A 15,006-nucleotide genomic window follows, 5' to 3' on the forward strand; every position below is an offset into this window, starting at 1 on the left:
CGACATGGAAACTTTTGGACCTGCAAGTAGTTCATCGGAACTGTCAGCGCATACGACCTTAATCTTCATGAACGAAAAAGCGTGATAGAATTATATTGTGATTCTACGTAACAATCCAGATAAAATGAATTCTGTCGTCATTCTAGAATCTAGAGATTCTAGACATTTCTTGAAAACGAATATTTGTGCTAACTTTCAAAACAGTCAAGTTGTTACTGATTTTTTCATCCAGCTAGCTTACTTATAGGAGCATATACGAGAAATCGTTTTCATTTTTAGCTTTAATTTAAACAAAGCAAAAAAATCGGCTGAATGCAGTTCATCAGAAACTTCTTGCTTACATCGCATACTGGCAACGAAACAGCAATAAATTTTCCACTAATGTTGATTTTGTATGTAAATAGATTGACATTTTATTGAGTTGATTGTCGTTTTGTTGTAAATTTTGTCTCAAAATTCATAGCTCATACCAAAATCTTGCATTTAGTACGCAAAGACAACTTTGGTCCATGGAAGGTTACAAAGGCTCCTGTATGTTTGTTCTATTCTCTGCGATTTTGTGTTACCGGTCCGCAAACATTTTTTAAAATTTTTACCGGTACCCCAATGTAAAAAGATTGAGAACCACTGGCCTATGTCATATAAAATATAGTATGATAAGATGCTGGGCGTGGTGTGGAAATTATAAGATGGTCGCCAAAGACCACATGCTTAGCGAAGTGTGCTGTCCGCAAACAAAGCAGTGTATGAAAGTAAACAAAAATTTAAAATTATGCAAAATTTATATATCAGAAAAAAAATAGCCCAGCGAAACGTTTAAATAGAACTGCAATTTTTTAAGGTGTCGAGATTTTCTTGTTTGTGGTCTACAACTTCAGCTGGTCAATTGGTATTTCCTTGGAGGAGTTAAATCAACAACATCTCCACTTACGAGGTTCTTTTTTCGCCACTGTTGGAGGGATTGTAACATTTTTTGGCTTCTCTTCATCCCTGTATCATTTGGTATACATGTCCATTTTAAGGATATATGCCATCAGGTTCCCATTTGCCTACAAGAACATAAGTGACAATAAAATGCTGATACAACTGGGAATTGTGTGGACAATTGCTTTGGTTGCAGCAACAGTTCCAGGTACGTTTTATCAAACGAAAACGAGTTGAAATTAAATGTGCTGACCTGCAGGTATTTATGTAGGCCTACTAGCGTGATTTTCTTTGTTGACATTGTTCCAATTTGTGTAATTGCTCTTCTTATGAGTGTCTTATTCTGTACTAAAAGAACAAGAGTCTGGCTAACTATGTTTCTTGAACTGTAAAAGCTGTGGGCTAATAGAAGACAGTTTAGGCATGATTATCACGCAAAGTGCATGTTGGTTTGTTTATAAAAGTACACTAGTGAAATCTTCTTTGCGTTGAAGGCAGTTTGGCGTAAAAAGTATCAAAATGAACACTTTAAACATGTCTGGTTGTACGTTCGCTTCCAATGCACTTCAATTCCCTCCTCAACTTTCATAAATGTAATTTGTTGAGACATATTTTTTAGTGTTTTCAAAATAAGGAAACTTTAAGCTCTATTAATGTACTGCAGATTACTAAAGTTAACCACCTTACCATAAAAACGTTTTATGACCCATCTTTTATTCATTGATTTAGGCTACTGCAATTAATTAAAAAAGAGACTTTGTGACTTTAACATTTCTTAGTTGTCTTGGCAAAGGGAAAAGTAAAGTTGCGATGGAGTCGAGATATTAGCATGAACTGTTTTGTTTAGAATATTTGGATAGCGCTCTTATGCATGAAATTGTATAAACTGATAATATTAATCAAAAAAATGAATTGCAGTGTGGATTCCATCTCAAATAACCTCTACTTATTTTATCCCTGGATTTCTTCCATTTTTCGCTTTGCAATCTACAATTGCTGAACAAATTTACAGTGGGATAAATGTTATTATTCTGACGACTTTACTATTTCCGTATATTCTTCTGGTAAGTTACAATGATAATATCAGAGCAAAAATTTTCTTTGAGACAACCCTTTGCTTGTATTAAAGTCAAGGTTATAAATGAATATGTTAGAAAAAAGTACTCACTTACTTTTTAAGAGAAGAATAGCGGCAATCAGCATTGATGTTTTTAGGCCGTTTTCTGGCCGCGTCAATCCTAATCAGGGGCTCACCAGACCAGAGGTCACATGTATATAATCGGTCACCACATAATCGTATTTGTTGGTTGCACAGCCATTTGATGAGAGTATTGGTACGCACTCGAAAGGCCTCCGGATTGACACCGCTCAAGAACACACGACTTTGTCATTGGCAAGACACTTAAAGGTAGAGATATACGTATACGCCGCAAATTCTACGCCGTAGACTTTTTGTTTACGCTAAGGCTTACGGCCACATTTTTTTTAGATAGATGTCGCTTGAGGCTACCCCGTAAAGTTTTTGCGGTTTTTTAGCGTATAGCGTCAACGTATACTTTTTAATGTCTTAGCTGTTGTTTGCATTTTTTTAATTGAACTTTCCAAGTTTGGATAAGTTGAAAGAATGTTTTCAATGGGCAAAGACATATTGAAATCAAAATGCAGCAAAATGTCAGATGAACACTTTCAGATGCTTGTGTTTCTTCCTGGAAATTCAAAATAAAACTTGTTTGTTTCGAGTGGTTTATACCGTGTGAATGTTTAGCACCTAGCAAACAAAATGAGTTTACGCTAGTGTATGCGCTGACACTGACGCCGCCAACTTCTTTTACAAGTTACGTTGATGCATACTTTTCGAACGTTTGCGTTTACGCTAACGGTGTCAATATTTTTTGTACACGCGTACATCACTGCTTAAAGGTTAGCCTTCAAGTGGGCATAAAGATTGGCTTTCCGTCCACTCAGGCTAATCTAAATCTTCAACCACAGGGCGTAAACCTGGATAGGACAAAAGATACATATATAAATAAACATCGCAGCATTTTGTTTATTTTTTATATTTTTAGCATGTTTTGATCAGTGTCTGTGCATATTCCTTGAGCAAACAATATAAAAGAAGAAAAAAGATAGTGAGTGAATCGCAAATCCACAACTTGAAACAGCAAGATTTTAAAGCATGCAAGACAGTTCTCTACATGAAGCTTGGTTTTTCCCTCACATTCAGTAAGATACCGGCATGCACAGCGACATATTTGATGTTCAGGCTTACCAACGTATTTCTTTTGTTTAGGCTTTTTTTCGGTACCTCTTCTTAATTGTTTTTATAAATTCAAGGTCCTTTGATAGTTGTCATTGCTTTGAGCCATGGAAGGGCTTTGGATTGCACCACATTTTCACTGCCTATTATGCTGGTTGTGTATCTTACGATGCTTAGCAGGTAAGGATCGATGTTTCTTTAAAAATTTCAGCCCAAATAACAAAAAGCATGATTTTACATTACAGCATCAGTTACAATAATTTCAAAGCCGGCGTTGACATCTTAATTTAGCCTTCCACTTTTTAGTATCTATAAGTTAAGTGAACTCTGCTTTTGGAAGAGATTTGTGCAATACCCATTGCAATGAAGGTACATTACTTTGCTAATATTGCAAAGAAATCAAAATATAATTGAGCGTTTGTGACTACAAGATGGAGACCATGGTTAGGTTAATTCCATATTCCATTTAGTATAGCAAGATATACATTACAACAATAGGCTACTGCTTTTTATAATAATTGAAGGAAAACTAGAGCATGCACATAAAAAAGAACTTTATATTCAAAGTCAGCGCCAAAAAACGGCAAGAATTGATTGAAAAATGTCATGCAACAAAAAGTGAAGATAATTTCCAATTGTTAGTTGCCTGTAGGCTTATTTCACTTATTCGTTAAACAAATCGAAAAAATGTACGTTTTTCTTTCAGCTTCATCAATGTCTTGATATATACTTTTCGAGATGAACCGTTTCGTGCTTCCCTAAAGCAAATATATCTGCATTGTGTTCCGAAATGTAAAAGTTCTCAAAGCGACTGCTTTGAGACACGGCCTACTCAACCGAAGACCAAGTTTGCACCAAATGGCATGGATGAACCAAAAAAACAAGCGCTGTGTCTTTCCAACGAAAACGTTCTATGAAGTGATATTCTTTCAGTATTTACGTGTTTAAATTAACGTGAGATTGTATTATAGATTTTTATACGTTCTTAACATGTTTGCGTTTTTTCTTCTCTGTTATTTTGAGGTTTGCTTTGAAACGTTGCTTAACCAAATGTTGAAAACCTCATCTCGTCTTCAAAACTTTGTTAAATCAGTTTTGCCCGCGTACAATTTTTTTTTTATAACGACAAAGTTTCTAATTAAACTTATTTAGAGTTGGTATAAAGTAATTATCCAGGTTTTAATTTTGTATTTTTGTATTAATTTCAAGCTTAAAACTTGCCCTTTAAGTTTGTACCTTGTGTTTTGAATTATGCCTTACGCGTTTTCCATGACATTTTAATTGGCCGCTGTTAAATATGTTTTCTTGACAGCTTTGAGGCATACCAACTTTAATTGTAATACTAACAGTCATGGCCCAGCGTTACCGGCTCACAATTTTTGCAAGTATGCGAAATTGCCAAGATTAAGTTAAGTTTCCTAATAAAATCCCAAAATCAATGAATGTAATTTAACAGCCTAATTTGGCACGTAGTCCACTATCAGTCTATGCTTGTATAAATCAAACTACATTTGTAACTAGAAGATAAAATATTCACCAACGTCATAAATGCTCATCAAGCACCAAATGCAATGTTCAGTACACGGCGAGCTATAATACTAGAGGGCGCCATGGTTCAGTATTACAAAACTTGACATCACTTCAATTCTGCTTATTTTTCCGGAATTTTACAGCAGAGGAATGAAACGAACCTTAATTTTAGCTTCTAATCACGAAAGATATTTTAATTCTTTTCTATCACATGAGTGAAACCGAAAAACTAATTTTCACACAATATTGTTTTGGCAGTGGTGAGTTTAAAAATCAAGATATTAAAATTTTGACGAAAAGATCAGCCAGTTATGAATGAATTGGCATCCTTCGAATGATGTAATTGTCTGCTACATGTGTTGATTGCTTTGTTACATAGCATCTGCTCTTTGGCATATCTGGCGAATAACTTTGTCACTAGGTAGGTCAGGGATACTGAGGTAGGTTATGACGGACCGAGCTCACAGACTTATAACAATGCTTCTTTGAAGAAACTGCCTTTTATAATTGAAGGAAACAGTTTTGTGTGACTGCGTAAGCGACAAAAATCAAAATATTAAGTAAGCTAAATGATACTGGCAGCGATGGGATTAGCAACAGTCTAAAACAGGTTGTTAGAATCTAAATTGTGAAATTTCAAGTTTTATATCATTTCCATCCCACAGCACAAAAACTTTGTTACCAGATAGGTTAATGTCGGACGAAGCTCACAGATAAAACACAACGTTCGTTGAAGAAATTACGTTTTATAATATGAAAGAAACAGTTAGTGTGACTGCGAAAAAGAGAAAAATCAAAATAACCAAGAATATGAAATTGGCAGCGGTGGGATTCGAACCCACGCCATCGACATGACTGGTGCCTTAATTAGACCAGCGCCTTAGACCGCTCGGCCACGCTACCAGCCGAAGGTGAAGGAATTTGCTCTTTCACAAAACTCAATGTGGTGGTTGTCATGTAGACTATCTTCGGTGAACCATGACTGCCATTCAGTCTGATGGTTTTTGGTTTTGGTGATCATCTGGTTGTTACAAAGTGAAAGATATAATTAAAAACACTTGTGTGCTTATGCTACTGAGACTCTTTGTTTAATTGTCATCTAGGCTTTACTGAGTTTGGGTTGATGTAATAGTGAAAATGCTGCAGATGCATTCTGGAAATTTCGTACCGGATCAAAACTTATTGAAAAACAACATTATAAGTGACACCGCAATCAGGGCATTTATGACAAGACAACGGACATTGGAACGGATGCAAAAGTTTGTTGCAATATTTGATTTTTTTGCATTGATTTTTTGGGAAAAAGTAACCGAACAAAATTTGTAGCGCCCGATAAGGGACTTGAACCCTTGACCGTTGGATTAAAAATCCAACGCTCTACAGACTGAGCTAACCAGGCTGAGAGTTTGAACATTTGCATCTTCCAATCGTTGCGAAACAATTGCAAATTTTCAATCATTTTCACCTCATCACTGTCAGTTTCCTCCTTCGGTCAACGAAGAAAGTGAAAATCAAGTAACAATGGTTGAACTCCAGAGATTTGCGCTTGAGCAACGCACTTCTGGAAAACCATCCATTCAGCGGCACACAGAGCTTTGTGTGATTGCGACAAAGAGAAAATCAAAATAACCAAGAATATGAAATTGGCAGCGGTGAGATTCGAACCCACGCCATCGACATGACTGGTGCCTTAAACCAGCGCTTTAGACCGCTCGGCCACGCTACCAGACAAAAACGAAGGAATTTTCACTTTCACAAAACTCAGCGTGGTGGTTGTCATGTATTATCGGTGAACCATGACTGCCAGATATTCTGATGGTTTTTGGTTTTGGTGACCATTTGGTTGTTACAAAGTGAAAGATATAAATAAAAACACTTATAATATTTATCAGGTTAATTATTAATATATCAATATTAATATATATTAATATTATACAGTGCCGGTCTTTGGGGTGTGCGAACCGTGCGATCGCACAGGGCCCGCAAATTAGGGGGCCCGAAATTTACTTAGAAAATGCAGTCATTTTTGTCATTTCCAATGAAAAAATTCAACGAAGGAATTAGCAAACAAGAAAACATAGAAAAACAACCTATTTCGTAAACTGAAAATTTCGTACCCTGAAAAGATCGAGAAAAAAAAAACAACTTTCAGCCGAAGTTGCTGATCGGAGTTACCGCAAACATTTCAAAATTTTTCTCGATCTTTTCAGGGGACGAAATAGGTCGAAATTCGATTTTGTTGACAGCGGACAAACGTGTCCAGTCTGAGCAGCTATCTCGGCGGACAAATTAAGTCTCACGGCGGACACAGGGCCGGATTTAGCTGATGGGGGGCCCGGGGCACTTTTAGATCGGGGGGCCCCCTGCAAAAAATTTTTTCGTGCCTGAGGCGTGAAAAACCACCTCTGCGTCTATAGTAGCATCAATCCAGCGCTGCACAGGATTTTGCAGAAACTTCAAAGGCTGAAAGGAAGAAAAAATAACACAAAATCACATTTTTTCCATGTAGAGGGCCCTTCAAAAGTAGGGGGCCCGGGGCACCTGCCCCTCTGCTCCCCCCCCCCCTAAATCCGGGCCTGCGGACACACGAGATTTAACTTCGATCGTCATGCTTAATCACTTTATGTTGATAATTCTTCACTCTGAAAGGCCTTCATCAGACCAGACCATTGAAGCCCAATGCACAAGATAACTGATTAACTTACACCGAACCGGAAAACTTCTGCACTAACATTTCTGTTTTCTGCTGTGCAAAGTTTCACTATAGGCTTTTATCCTTAGATTTATTTTTGCGTGTCTTGTGAGCGAAAGTGATGGAGAGCAAGTAGGCTACTGTAGGTTCATCGTATTTATTCTCACTTATACAAATTTTCCTGGGCCTTTTCTTTCTTACTGTAACACCAAAACTTAGCCTACTCATATTTATGAGTAGGCTGAGGCTATGAGTAGGCTATAGGCTATGAGTAGGCTGATTTAATTTTGTAACCAACCTTGCCTTATCAATATTACTCGGAGATCAAAGCCAGACATTGTGATGTAATTCCAAAACAAAACTTCGTTCCTAAACTTTTCATCAAATTTTCCTATAAATTATATTATATAAAATTAAATTATTTAATTAAACTATTAAATTATATAGAAAAATTGTGATGTAACACTTGAACTAAATTGCGCTGATTAGTGTAGAAGTAGGTATCCTACTCCCATCAATTCTTAGCGAAGAATTCACCGTTATTATGCTGATTCAATGTCATCAAACGTTGAAGCAACCTAAAAATCCAAAGCTATTCTGCTTAAATTGAAGCTAAGGGATACAATATTGATATTTTCTAGATGCGCCCTAGAATGTGCTGGAAATTATATTCTCTCTACAATTGTTCGTGCTATGCAATCACGTCAGGGTTAGAAATGTTTAAGGATTCAACCTATTTCGTATCAGGGTTAGGGGAGGAAATAGGTTGCATCCAGACACAACATAGCTTTATTTCCGAATAATGCCAAAAAAAAACTTGATCTAATCCTTTTGCTATGCCACCGGACAGCACCATTTAACAGTAATTTCATACCCAAATTTTTGTTAAACATGCTCTCAGAATGCCCCAAATTCAAAGTAATTTTTCAAAATTTTCTGGGGAGGCCCCCCAGACCCTCCGCCGCTACGTGTCGCCTTCGGAAAACACACCGCCAGGCTTCGCCCACCGATCGTCAAACCACAGTCATTTCTCCTTTCTAAATACCTATAGCTACGCTACTGAATTGGATCATTGTCATTGGGGCCCGCAAAGCATTTTCTGCACAGGGCCCGAAATATCCTAAGACCGGCACTGATATTATATATAATATTATATATATATATATATATTAATATTATATATATATATATATTAATATATATCAGGTTAATTAATTATATATCAGGTTATAATATTTAATATCTTTTCAGGAATTCAGGTTTAGAGGGTTTTTTTGCAGATTAAATTACAGTTGTAATATTTAATATCTTCTCAGGAAGTACAGGTTTACAGATTTTTTTTGACAGATTAAATTACAGTTGTAATATTTAATATCTTTTCAGAATTATCGATTCTTTACTGTTTACATGTTTTTTCAGACCTTCTGATGATCCGTTAGGTGAAACAATTTGTAAAGGCTTCAGATAGTAATAACTACATTTGATTTAATAAAAACACTTGTGTGCTTATGCCACTGAGACTCTTTGTGTAATTGTCATCTAGGCTTTACTGAGTTTGGGTTGATGTAATAGTGAAAAGGCTGCAGATGCATTCTGAAAATTTCGTACCGGGATCAAAACTTATTGAAAAACAACATTATAAGTAAACCCGCAAGCAGGTCATTTATGACAAGACAACGGGACTTTGGAACGGATGCAAAAGCTTGATGTGCATTGATTTTTTGGGAAAAAGTAACCGAACAAAATTTGTAGCGCCCGACAGTGGCGTTAATGTTTTAGGCATCATCTTTTTAATTTTTTTTTTTTATTAATACATGTTAATATATTTTTTTTAATATTTGGATCCCAACTTCAAGTAAGTCAACTCAAGTTGCAAGGGGGGGGGGGGGGGAGGGGTAAAAGCTCTCTCTTTAAAAAAAGTATGGAAAACCTTGATGACTAAATTGTACAGTAGATAAAAAGATTTTCTAGTAAAGTTTTAACTAACGTCACATTGATGTAGAAAAATAACAACCTGTTAAATTTTTGATACCTCACACTCCCATTACTTTTTCCGCGCGCATTTTGGCATTGGTTGCTTGCAGTGATTCTTTCACTTAAACAAAACGTTTTGTTTCAGCGGTTTCAAGTTGTTCGATTCTTAAGTTGTAAAGGAGACTCAATTTCTCCAATATTTATCATTTATGTTTCTTCTTTAATCTCAGCAGAGTATAAAACTTGTAAAAGTTTTTCAACCATACGACGTCATGAATGAAATTATATCTCAAATCGGCGTAATGACGTGACATCATGTAAACATTTTACCGAATAATAAATTAACAAATTCGATCGTCAAAAGTGGTTTGGTGGTGGTAAATATTACGTAATGAAAAAAATGTGATAAGGTTGGAAGACATTACGTCATGTATTTTCAATACAAATATGAAGTTTAAAATTTATTCTTTTGTTCATAGTCGTAATCTACCTTCAAAGCGGTACTACAAAGAACAACTTTCGATGAGGGGGCATCAAGAATAAGTCGACATGACTTTTAACCTTTAGAAGGTTGGGCTCCTGGAGTCTTGCTCAGTTTGGGGGGGGGGGGGGCTGTCGATTCTTCTTATGCTTTAGGAGTGATATCTCTGTTATTTTGGCACGGTTTCAAAATTTAGGATTCACTTTGTAAAATTATTCACGCTGAGCATATCCGAAAATAAAACTATGTGAATTTTAGAACTGCTCATATACGTTGAAATGTTGAGGTCACTTATGAGTGTAATTTGTAGCGTGAGTTTACACATTATTTTTTGGTAGAGTAATGAAGAACGTGCATTGTAATCTTGTGATTAATTTTTTTTTTACATTATTTTACATACAGCCAATGCCCTTCACGCTGTGAAACAGTTAGGATTAACGAGACATGGGCCAAATTAATTGCTTTCATCCAGCTGGTGGGAAAATGTTTCACAATAGAATATGAAATATTTCAGAGGATGTGCTGAGAAATGCTTTATATCTTTCAATTTATAACCTTTATTTGCTCAAAATTTCAGCTCAATAGAGGTGAATAAAAGTTAGGAAAAGTCAAGAAATCTCGTAGTCGCAAACTCAGTGGTTTTAGAGATACAACTGTTGATACAAAAAGTTGAATTGACAACCGCCCCTCCCCTCCAATCTTCAAAGGGTTTGCATTGAGTCAACAGATCTATGCCTTAAGGTTTACGTCAGCTCCGGAGATCAATAAAATATGAGGTTGTCATCTTCGGTGCAACAAAACCATTGATTGATTGGTTTAGTGAGGATTCGTAGTCCCATTGCTTTCATTTTGAGTGATCAACTGATCATACTGATTTTTAATTTATTTCTACAAGACGTTACGTAATGAAAAAATATATAACTAAGGTTGAAAGACATTACGTCATGTCTTTCAAAATGAAGTTTAAAATTTATTCTTTTGTTCATAGTCGTAATCCTTCTTCAAAGCGGTATTACAAAGAACAATTTTCGATAAGGAGAGCATCAAGAATAAGTCGACATGACTTTTAAGGTTTACGTCAGCTCCGGAGATCAGTAAAATATAAGGTTCTCATTATCGTGATTGTAAGCCGCGAGAAATTTTTTTCTTCTAAAAAACAGATTCACGGGAAGCTAAACATTTTTTCCAGCCCTGGGAAAACAAGAGAAATTAAATAATATACCACTGTCTTGCACCAGTGGCGTAGCCAAGGGAGGGAGGTTGGGGGGTTTCAACCTTTCAAATTGAATTTACGGATGTTAATACATTGTTTACAAGAAAAGCTTTAGCCTATGATGTAATTTCTCGTCAAACTGTGCATGGATGCAAGCCATCTGCAACTGCTGACATCGCTTGTTTAATCTAGATTAACATCTAAACAGCTATTCGTTATACAAAACTTGAATATATCAGAAATAGCCAAAAGTAACTTCATTGTCTCAAAGCTTTTTGTTTGACACTCATCAAGATGTAGTGACGTTACATTTTCTAAACTTTGGGTTGACTTCAGAGCATAAAAGTTAGTGACTTACCGGAATAAGATCGCTTTTTGAATCAACCAAGGGGAAAATTGATAAATAATAAAACTGTAATAATCTCGCAAAAAAAAGCAATCAACCTATGTCTCTAAAACAAAGTTTGCCTAATTTTAAACGAAACCGCATTAAAAGAGCTAGTATTGCCAATACCAAACATTCAAATATCTCAGTCTGGAATTAGCAACAAGAAAACATAGAGACTTAGCTTTATTTCCGAAAAATGTCGACGAAAACATGATCTTATCTTTTTGCTATGCCACCGGACAGCACCATTTTACAGAAATATTCATACCCACAATTTTGTTGAAAATGCTCTCAGAATGCACCAAACTGAAAATAGTTTTTCAAAATTTTCTGGGGGGGGCCCCCCAGACCCCCCGCCACTAAGTGTCGCCTTCGGCGAGCACGCCATTGGACTTCGCCCGCCGGCTGTCAACACCCCCCTTTCACAATTTTTGACTACGCTACTGTCTTGCACTGTCAATATTTTGCCTCCCCATTGTTGAAGGTCTGGCGGCGCCACTGGCGCCCGATAAGGGGCTTGAACCCTCTACCGTCTGAGCTAACCGGGTTGAGAGTTTGAACATTTGTATCTCACAGTCGATGCGAAACAATTGCAATATTTCAATCATTTTCACCTCATTACTGTCAGTTTCGTCCTTCGGTCAACGAAGAAAGTGAAAATCAAGTAACAATGATTAAACTCCAGAGATTTGCCCTTGAGCAACGCACTTCTGGAAAACCATTGATTCAGCGGCACACAGAGCTTTGTGTGATTGCGACAAAGAAAAAAAATCAAAATACCCAAGAATATGAAATTGGCAGCGGTGGGATTCGAAACCACGCCATCGAAATGACTGGTGCCTTAAACCAGCGCCTTGGACCGCTCGGCCACGCTACCAGCCAAAGATGAAGGAATTTTCTCTTTTACAAAACTCAATGTGGTGGTTGTCATGTAGGCTATCTTCGGTGAACCATGATTGCCGGACATTCTTATGGTTTTTGGTTTTGGTGATCATCTGGTTGTTACAAAGTGAAGGAGTTAATTAAAATCACTTGTGTGCTCATGCCACTGAGATTCTTTGTCTAATTGTCATCTAAACTTTACTGAGTTTGGGTTGATGTAATAGTGAAAAGGCTGCAGATGCATTCTGGAAATTTTGTCAGGGATCAAAACTTATTGAAAAACAACATTATAAGCAACCACGCAATCAGGGCATTTATGACAAGACAACGGACATTGGAACGGATGCAAAAGTTTGATGTGCATTGATTTTTTGGGAAAAAGTAACCGAACAAATTCTGTAACGCCCGATAAGGGACTTGAACCCTTGACCGTTGGATTAAAAGTCCAACGCTCTACCGTCTGAGCTAACCGGGCTGAGAGTTTGAAAATTTGCATCTCACAATCGATGCAAAACAATTGCAAATTTTCAATCATTTTCACCTCATCACTGTCAGTTTTCTCCTTCGGTCAACGAAGAAAGTGAAAATCAAGTAACAATGGTTGAACTCCAGAGATTTGCGCTTGAGCAATGCACTTCTGGAAAACCATCCATTCAGCGGCACACAGAGCTTTGTGTGATTGCGACAAAGAAAAAAATCAATTAACCAAGAATATGAAATTGGCAGCGGTGGGATTCGAATCCACGCCATCGAAATGGCTGGTGCCTTAAACCAGCGCCTTGGACCGCTCAGCCACGCTACCAGCCGAAAATGCAGAAATTTTCTTATTCACAAAACTCAATGTGGTGGTTGTCATGTCGGTGAATCATGACTGCCAGACATTCTGATGGTTTTTGTTGATCATCTGGTTGTTACAAAGTGAGGAATTTAATTAAAAACACTTGTGTGCTTATGCCACTGAGACTCTTTGTCTAATTGTCATCTAGGCTTTACTGTGTTTGGGTTGATGTAATAGTGAAAAGGCTGCAGATGCATTCTGAAAATTTCGTACCGGGATCAAAACTTATCGAAAAACAACATTATAAGTAACCCGCAATCAGGGCATTTATGACAAGACAACGGACATTGGAACCAATGCAAAAGCTTGATGTGCATTGATTTTTTGGGAAAAGTTACCGAACAAAATTTGTAGCGCCCGATAAGGGACTTGAACCCTTGACCGTTGGATTAAAAGTCCAACGCTCTACCGTCTGAGCTAACCGGGCTGAGAGTTTAAACATTTGTATCTCCCAATGGATGCGAAACAATTGCAAATTTTCAATCATTTTCACCTCATCACTGTCAATTTTCTCTTTCGGTCAACGAAGAAAGTGAAAATCAAGTAACAATGGTTGAACTCCAGAGATTTGCGCTTGAGCAACGCACTTCTGGAAAACCATCCATTCAGCGGCACACAGAGCTTTGTGTGATTGCGACAAAGAAAAAAATCATAATAACCAAGAATATGAAATTGGCAGCAGTGGGATTCGAACCCACGCCATCGAAATGACTGGTGCCTTAAACCAGCGCCTTAGACCGTGGTGGTCGTCATGTATCTACGGTGAACCATGACTGCCAGACATTCTGATGGTTTTTGGTTTTGGTGATAATCTGGTTGTTACAAAGCGAAGGATTTAATTAAAAACACTTGTGTGCTTATGCCACTGAGACCATTTGTCTAATTGTCATCTAGGCCAGGGCTTCCCAAACTGGGGGTTGCGACCCTCCAAAGGGTCGCATAACGAACTTCAGTGGTCGCAGAAAGTATAGCAATTTGCACAAGGTACTGCATATTAACACTTCTGTGCGAGATGCTGTGACAGTTATTAACTTTATTAAGAGTCGCGCACTCAATAGGCTGCCCGTATTTTTGAAAATTTATAAGGTTAAATTCAATCGGAGTTAAAAACTTCTTTACTGCATTGTGAAGAGAGGTGGCTTTCAAAAGCCAGAGCTTTAAAATGGCTAGCCAATTAACGTTGAAAACCGAAATCGTGATTTTTTTTAACAGAATAAAATTCGGTCTTGGTCGACCATTTTTACAATAACATCTAGCTTTGAACTTATGTTAAATGTCAGATTTGCTTGAAAAACTAAACGAATTTAATTTGTTCCTCCCAGAAGAAAACATCAATATTTTGCATTGAAGTTTAAAATTGATGCGTTCATCAAAAAAACTGAACATCTGGAAACCAAAATTTCAAAAGGATTTATCTGAAATGTTCTCACTTCGCCTACCGTTCCAACCTAAACAACATTGAAACCGCCTTGAGACCTGCATTAACAAACACTGAGCCACGGATGGACTTGGTTTGTTCACACTGAATAAATGTGTTTGCTTTCTTGTTTTGTTTCCAGTAGGCTGCCCATAAGCTTCGTTATTGTGGTCAGAAATAAATAAAAACAAACTGAACTGAGAACGGTAAATTGTTTTTGGTTTTCGTTAGATTTAAGCTTTTCAATAAATATCAAAATTGTATATTTCGCACTGTTCGTCGTTTTAATCTTAAGGGGCCGGAAAACATTTTAGAAGATTAAAAGGGGTCTCAAGCAAAAAAGTTTGGGAAGCCCTGATCTAGGCTACCGAGTTTGGATTGATGTATCAATCAATCAATCATTTTATTTT

The 15,006-nt window shown here is 37.0% G+C and overlaps 4 non-coding genes across 4 annotated transcripts; all 4 read right to left on the reverse strand.

Annotated features, from left to right (window-relative positions):
• Nucleotides 1-6,037: 6,037 nt before the first annotated feature.
• Trnak-uuu (transfer RNA lysine (anticodon UUU)) lies at nucleotides 6,038-6,110 on the reverse strand. Its single transcript has one exon. It is a non-coding gene; the product is annotated as a tRNA-Lys (tRNA).
• Nucleotides 6,111-12,254: 6,144 nt separating this feature from the next.
• Trnal-aag (transfer RNA leucine (anticodon AAG)) lies at nucleotides 12,255-12,336 on the reverse strand. Its single transcript has one exon. It is a non-coding gene; the product is annotated as a tRNA-Leu (tRNA).
• Nucleotides 12,337-12,743: 407 nt separating this feature from the next.
• Trnak-uuu (transfer RNA lysine (anticodon UUU)) lies at nucleotides 12,744-12,816 on the reverse strand. Its single transcript has one exon. It is a non-coding gene; the product is annotated as a tRNA-Lys (tRNA).
• Nucleotides 12,817-13,533: 717 nt separating this feature from the next.
• On the reverse strand, nucleotides 13,534-13,606 carry Trnak-uuu (transfer RNA lysine (anticodon UUU)). Its single transcript has one exon. It is a non-coding gene; the product is annotated as a tRNA-Lys (tRNA).
• Nucleotides 13,607-15,006: the final 1,400 nt, after the last annotated feature.

Source organism: Aplidium turbinatum, chromosome 8, assembly GCF_918807975.1.
Source record: "Aplidium turbinatum chromosome 8, kaAplTurb1.1, whole genome shotgun sequence".
NCBI lineage: Eukaryota > Metazoa > Chordata > Ascidiacea > Aplousobranchia > Polyclinidae > Aplidium > Aplidium turbinatum.